At 44.8% G+C, this 7,144-nt stretch overlaps 1 pseudogene; it reads left to right on the forward strand.

Moving 5' to 3' along the window:
• Positions 1-6,523: 6,523 nt before the first annotated feature.
• LOC124723272 lies at positions 6,524-6,641 on the forward strand (annotated as a pseudogene).
• The last annotated feature ends 503 nt before the right edge of the window (positions 6,642-7,144 follow it).

Below are 7,144 nucleotides of genomic sequence, written 5' to 3' on the forward strand. Positions count from 1 at the left end.
ATATTTATCTATTTTTTTAAGTAACCCAGTCTCGAAACGTTTTTGATTGGCTGGGAACTGTTTATTTTCCGATGTTGAGCAATGACAAGTCGTCATGTGTAGGACTTATTTGCAGTGTTATGTCTACCGGCCAAATGCTGGTTGTTTTACACCTTATATTCCAAAGTAATTCATTGTTTCTGACACATCCTTTTAAGCACAGATAGTAGTTGTTACGTCTTGGAGGAACCGTAGAAATGAGAAATATGACAATTTCCACATATGTTTACGATAGGTATTATGAGGTTGGCGGTATTTTTCACGTGAGTAAGTGTGGAGAGAAGAGGGAAGAATGAGACCCATTAGCAATCAAAAGATTAAGTAACGATGTTCGTAACCAGGGTTGCACCATGCTAGGAAATTCACCCGTATTCCCATTGTATCCGAAGGCAAACGTGGTTGCGGACGTGGACGTAGTTTCCAACGTAGTGACGAGCACTCGGAAACGCTCACACAGGACGTGTTCACCAACGCTATACGCGACCGCAAACGCTCCAACGGCACTGATTTTACTCCCAAAACTAAGGTATACCTTAACGTCATTAGATATATCAGTGGATTCAGAGGGACTTAACGCGTGGAAATTTAAAAATATTATATTTCCTCCTACACACAATAGACTGGTATGCAAAACTTATGGCCGAAAATAACATTGGCATGACTCATCACTGCCAAGTAATGTAGCTCGATGAAACTTGGACCGTACGTAGAAAGATCTGTTACAATATAGCATAGAAGGTAACTGAAAAACAGTATGCTATGAGACGAACAGACATGGCCCAATATTCAAAGACAGTAATTGCACTGTTATGACGTTCCCTTCCACGTGACGTGATTGGTAAGAGGCTGTATGATGAGCGCGGACGGCAACGCACGCTCAAAACGTGCTCCCATGCCGACCACACCGTTGGTAAGAAGTGCTTGTTCCATTCCTCCACCAGCGCGGTTCACAACTGATCGATGGTCGTTGGTACACTATGTGATCAAAAGTTTTCGGACACCCCAAAAACATATGTTTTTCATATTAGGTGCATTGTGCTACCACCTATTGCCAGGTACTCCATATCAGCGACCTCAGTAATCATTAGACATCGTGAGACAGCAGAATGGGGCTCTCCGCAGAACTCACGGACTTCGAACGTGGTCAGATAACCGTGTGTCACTTGTGTCATAAGTCTGTACACGAGACTTCCATGCTCCTGAACAGTCCTGTTTCCACTGTTAGCGATGTGATAGTGAAGTGGAAACGTGAGGGGACACGTACAGCACAAACGCGTATAGGCCGACCTCGTCTCTTGACTGACAGATACTGTCGACAGCTGAAGGGGGTCGTAATGTGTAATAGGCAGACATCTATCCACACCATCACACAGGAATTGCAAACTGCATCAGGATCCACTGCAAGTACTATGACAGTTAGGCGGGAGGTCAGAAAACTTGGATTTCATGGTCGAGCGGCTGCTCATAAGCCACACATCACGCCGGTAAACGCCAAACGACGCCTCGCTTGGTATAAGGAGCGTAAACATTGTACAAGTGAGCAGTGGAAAGACGTTGTGTACAGTGACGAATCACGGTACACACTGTGGCGATCCGATGGCAGGGTGTGAGTATGACGAATGCCCGGTGAGCATCATTTACCAGCGTGTGTAGTGCCAACAGTAAAATTCGGAGGCGGTGGTGTTATGGTGTCGTCGTGTTTTTTATGTAGGAACCTTGCACCCCTTGTTGTTTTGCGTGGCACTATCGCAGCACAGGCCTACATTGATGCTTTAAGCACCTTCTTGCTTCCCGCTGTTGAAGAGCAATTCGGGGATGGCGATTGCGCCTTTCAACATGATCGAACACCTGTTCACAATGGACGGCCTGTGGTGGAGTGGTTACACGACAACAACATCCCTCTAATGGAATGACCTGCACAGAGTCCTGATCTGAATCCTATAGAGCACATTTGGGATGTTTTGGAACGCCGACTTCGTGCCAGGCCTCACCGAACGACATCGATACGTCTCAGTGCAGCACTCCGTGGAGAATGAGCCTCCATTCCTCAAGAAACCTTCCAGCACCCGATTGAGCGTATACCTGCGAGAGTGGAAGCTGTCATCAAGGCTAAGGGTGTGCCAACACCATATTCAATTCCAGTATTGCCGACGGAGGGCGCCACGAACTTGTAAGTCATTTTCAGCCAGGTGTCCGGATACTTTTGATCACATAGTGTACATGTGAATGTGCTGTAGCACGTCTCCCCAACAAATATCACATGTGCTCGTTGGGACTTAAGTCGCGGGAACGGCCAGGCTAATCCCTTCGCCGAGTGTCGTCTCGTTGCAAGAGATCCTCCAACAGCGCAGTTCGACGCTGTCGCGCATAGTCATCCAAAAGAAATGGAAAAGACGCAGATGAGGAAGGAATACGGTGTCACAATCACATTGACCTACGAGTATATGGTTTTCAAAGACTTGAAGGTCAGTACCGAATACAACATTATGTCTCCCCACACCATAACACCTAAACCACCAAAACGATGACGTTCGACAGTGTTCCTGGGTCCATAACGTGATCCCACCTCTCACCGTATGAGCGTACGTATTGCTCTAGGAAGGAGAGGATACTCGCCGAATGAACTGACCTGCCCGTTTCATCGATTTAAATCCCATCGAATACGTGATGAATGTTTTGGGGAGATGTATTGCAATACGTCCACGTACACCATCTAGCATCCAACCGTTGTGAAAAGCACTGGTGAAGGAATGGAACGTTCTACTACAAGAACTCCTTTCAAACCTTGTTGCCAGTATGGTAGAACCGCAACACAGCCTCCATTCAGGAATCTTGTCATGTGTTCCACCTTCTGTAATGTCCAAGGAACCATCGTAGACTGCGGTGACTTGAACTGCAATTATAGTTTTTGAACGAAAGCGTCATTTCTGTTCGTCTCATTGGGTATTTATATCAATTACCTACTTTGCTGTAATAGTTCTTTATGTGTATGTCCTAAGTTTCACCGAACTATATTACACGGCAGTGACACAGAATGCGAAAGTTGCTTTCGTCCTTAAGTTTTGCACACCAGTGCATCATTAATAATATGCAACGTGTTCCAGGCACGACGCAAGCGCTGTGTCTGGCTTTCCACATACCGGCTTTGTTGGCATACCGGCTTTGGACACGTACCAAAACAGAGGGCGCAGGCTCCAATGTCAGAATACGCTCTGTCACGTTTCCTGGAGCTCGCCAGGCGGCAGTCGTAGTCAAAATTGGCGAGATAGGATAAGTCTTCCGCTGTTGTGTTTAGTGAAACTACTATTTCACACTTTTGGCTATAACCTTTTTTTTACAGGGAGACTAATCCATAAATACAGTGTTACATATACAACGCATGCAGTGGTTCCCGGGGTTGCACAAAAACCAGTCTTACAGCAATCACCGTTCGCCGCCATATGCTCCCGTCCGTTGCGCTGAAAATGTCGCAGGTCGGTTGTTGGCTTTACCGACAACAAATGGGACAAGTTAGGAGCGGTTATGGAAAGAACTACAAGAAAATCATTGCACCATTCAGCACTTGGGAATATTGTCCAATTATTGTGTGAAACCTTACAAAGTAACGGCAATGCATCTACATATACGTGATTACTCTGCTATTCACAAGTGCCTGGCAGAGGTTTCAATGAACCACCTTCAAGCTGTCTCTCTACCGTTCCACTCTCGAACGGCACGCGGGAAAAACGAGCACTTCAAGTTTTCTGTGTGAGCCCTGATTTCTCTTATTTTATCGTGATGATCATTTCTCCCTATGTAGGTGGGAACTAACAGAATGTTTTCGCAATCGGAGGAGAAAACTGGTGCTGAAATTTTATGAGAAGATCCCGTCGCAACGAAAAACGCCTTTGTTTTATCTCCCCTATTTCGCGATAATACAAAACGAGTTGCCCTTCTTTGTACTTTTTTGATGTCATCCGTCAGTTCCACCTGATGCGGATCCCACACCGCACAGCAATACTCCAGAATAGGGTGGACAATCGTGGTGTAAGGAATCTCTTTAGTAGACCTGTTGCACCTTCTAAGTGTTCTGCCAATGAATCGCAGTCTTTGGTTTGCTCTACCCATAATATTATCTCTGTGATCGTTCCAATTTAGGTTATTTGTAACTGTAATCCTTAAGTATTTAGCCTTCAGATTTGTGTGACTTATCTAAATGATTTTGCACGTCGTTTTGATCATCTGATGACTTTACAAGACGGTAAATGACAGCTTCATCTGCAAATAATCTAGGACGGCTACTCAGATTGTCTCCTATGTCGTTAATATAGATGAGGAACAATAGAGGGCCTATAACACTTCCTTGGGGAACGCCGGATATTACTTCTGTTTTACTCGATGAGTTTCCGTCTATTACTACGAACTTTGACATTTCTGACATGAAATCACGAATCTAGTCGCACAACTGAGGCGATACCCCGTAGGCACGCAGTTTGGTTAGAAGAAGCTTGTGAAGAACAGTGTCGAAAGCCATCCGGAAATCTAAAAATATGGAATCAATTTGATATCCCCTGTCGATAGCACTGATTACTTCATGAGTATAAAGAGCTAGTTGTGTTTAACAAGAACGATATTTTCTGAATCCGTGTTGACTGTGTCAATAAATCGTTTTCTTCCAGGTACTTCATAATGTTCGAATACAGTATATGTTCCAAAACCCTACTGCAAATCGACGTTAGTGATACAGGCCTGTAATTCAGCGGATTACTCCTACTTCCCTTTTTTGGTATTGGTGTGACTTGAGCAATTTTCCAGTCTTTAGGTACGGATCTTTCTGTGAGAGGGTGGTTTTATATAATTGCTAAATATGGAGCTATTTTATCAGCATACTCTGACAAGGATCTGACTGGTATACAATCTGGACCGGAGGCCTTGCCTTTATTAAGTGAGTTAAGCTGCTTTGTTGTACGGAGGATATCTACTTCTATGTTTGTCATCGAGAGCACAACTGGATATTGAAAGCTGTGAAAGACGTAGAAACTGATATTGAAATTCTCCCTATTTTCTGATGAAGCACAGCACGTTTCTCGTGGTACATGATGAAATATATTTTTATGGAGCGAAAACTGGCAATTGGCTCTAAATAATGAAATGTGTGAGATGATCCACGTGAGTACTAAAAGAAATCAGTTAAATTTCGGTTACACATTAAATGACACAAATCTAACGGCTGTCAGTTCAATTCAATACGTAGGAATAACAATCAAGAGCAACTTAAATTGGAACCATTACATAGATAATGTTGTGAGGAAGGCAAACCAAAGACAGCATTTTATAAGCAGAACATTTATAAGGTGCAATAGGTCTACTGAAGAGACTGCCTACACTACGCTTGTCCCACCTTTGCTAGAGTACTGCTGTGCGACATGAGATCCTTACCACATATGTTTGACACAAAATGTCCAGAGAAGGGCAGCTCCTTTTTGTATTATCGCTAAACAGGATAGAGAGTATCACAAATTTTAAACGCGTGTGGGGATGGCAGTGGTTAAAACACTCGCTTTTTTCGCTGCGGTGAGATCTTTTGAAGCCAGCCGGTGTGGCCGAGCGGTTCTAGGCGCTACAGTTCGGAACCACGCGACTGCTGCGGTCGCAGGTTCGAATCCTGCCTCGGGCATGGATGCATGTGATGTCCTTCGGTTAGCTAGGTTTAAGTAGTTCTAAGTTCTAGGGGACCGATGACCTCAGAAGTTAAGTCCCATAGTGCTCAGAGCCGTTTGAACCATTTGTTAAGTCCCATGGTGCTCAGAGCCATTTGAACCAGATCTTTTGAAGAGATTTCAGTCACGAAGTTTCTCCTCTAAATGAGAAAATATTTTGTTGACGCCAATCTACATAGGGAGAAATGATTATCGCAACAAAATGAAATAAATCGCAGCTTAGACGGAAAGATTTAATTATTGGTTTTTCTGCATGTTGTTCGAGAGTAGAACGACAAAGAAACAGTCTGAACGATATATATATATATGCGGTGTCTCTTCTTTCGGAAATGAGCGAACTCCTACGGGAATCGTCTATATGCCGCGAGTAAAGAGGATAATGGGGAAGGCGCTCTGCATTATTAGTGCCCGGGTATGCAGAGAATTTGGGTCTGACGGGAGGGGTGCTAGCATAGTCCACGCACCAGCAATGACCTGTGCGTCCGGATGGCTCAGTCGTCAGAGGATCTGCCTAGTAAGCAGGAGACCCGCATTCGAATCCCAGTCCGAGACAAATTTTCAACTTTCCCCATTTATTTCAATCAATGACCGGTTGCAGCCAGTGTCTGTAATTCCTTATTATCTTAGTCTGAACGTTCTTTGATAAAACGTCTGCCAGGAACTTAAGCATGAAATGCGGAGTAGTCATGTAGATGTAGAGGTACGTGAATTCGCGAAACGATTGATGCTGGAATTCTGAAAATCTTCATCGGCTCCATTAATATCCTCTGTATGATATGAGCTGAGGCAACGGCCTTGCCGCGGTGCATACGCCGGTTCCCGTCAGATCACCGAAGTTAAGCGCTGTCGGGCGCGGTCGGCACTTGGATGGGTGACCTTCCAGGACGCCATGCGCTGTTGCCATTTTTCGGGGTGCACCCAGCCTCGTGATGCCAATTGAGGAGCTACTCGACCGATTAGTAGCGGCTTAGGTCAAGAATACCATCATAACAGCCGGGAGAGCGGTGTGCTGCCCCACGCCCCTCCTATCCGCGTCCTCAACTGAGGATGACACGGCGGTCGGATGGTCCCGGTAGGCCACTCGTTGCCTGACGACGGAGTGCTTGTATCATATGACATGAGTTACTGGACCGATATTTTTTCCACCAAGCCATAACTTCTGATAGATACGTGAATAATATACTACTTCCTGTTTTCCGAGAACTGAAAACTAACGAAAAGACCTACGGTTTTTGGCGGCGTATGCCCTTGCATTGTCCTGCAGGAAATAACCGTTGGTCTTTCAGTCAGTTGTGTTACTCTGTAAAAAGGTTGCAGGGTATTGTGTGAACTGATGTACGTTGTAGCAAAAAAAGTTAAAGTCATTCAGGAAAAGGTATTTACGGCCCTTGCAAAAAGGGCATGTA

The sequence above is a fragment of the Schistocerca piceifrons genome, chromosome X (genome assembly GCF_021461385.2).
Source record: "Schistocerca piceifrons isolate TAMUIC-IGC-003096 chromosome X, iqSchPice1.1, whole genome shotgun sequence".
Taxonomy (NCBI): domain Eukaryota; kingdom Metazoa; phylum Arthropoda; class Insecta; order Orthoptera; family Acrididae; genus Schistocerca; species Schistocerca piceifrons.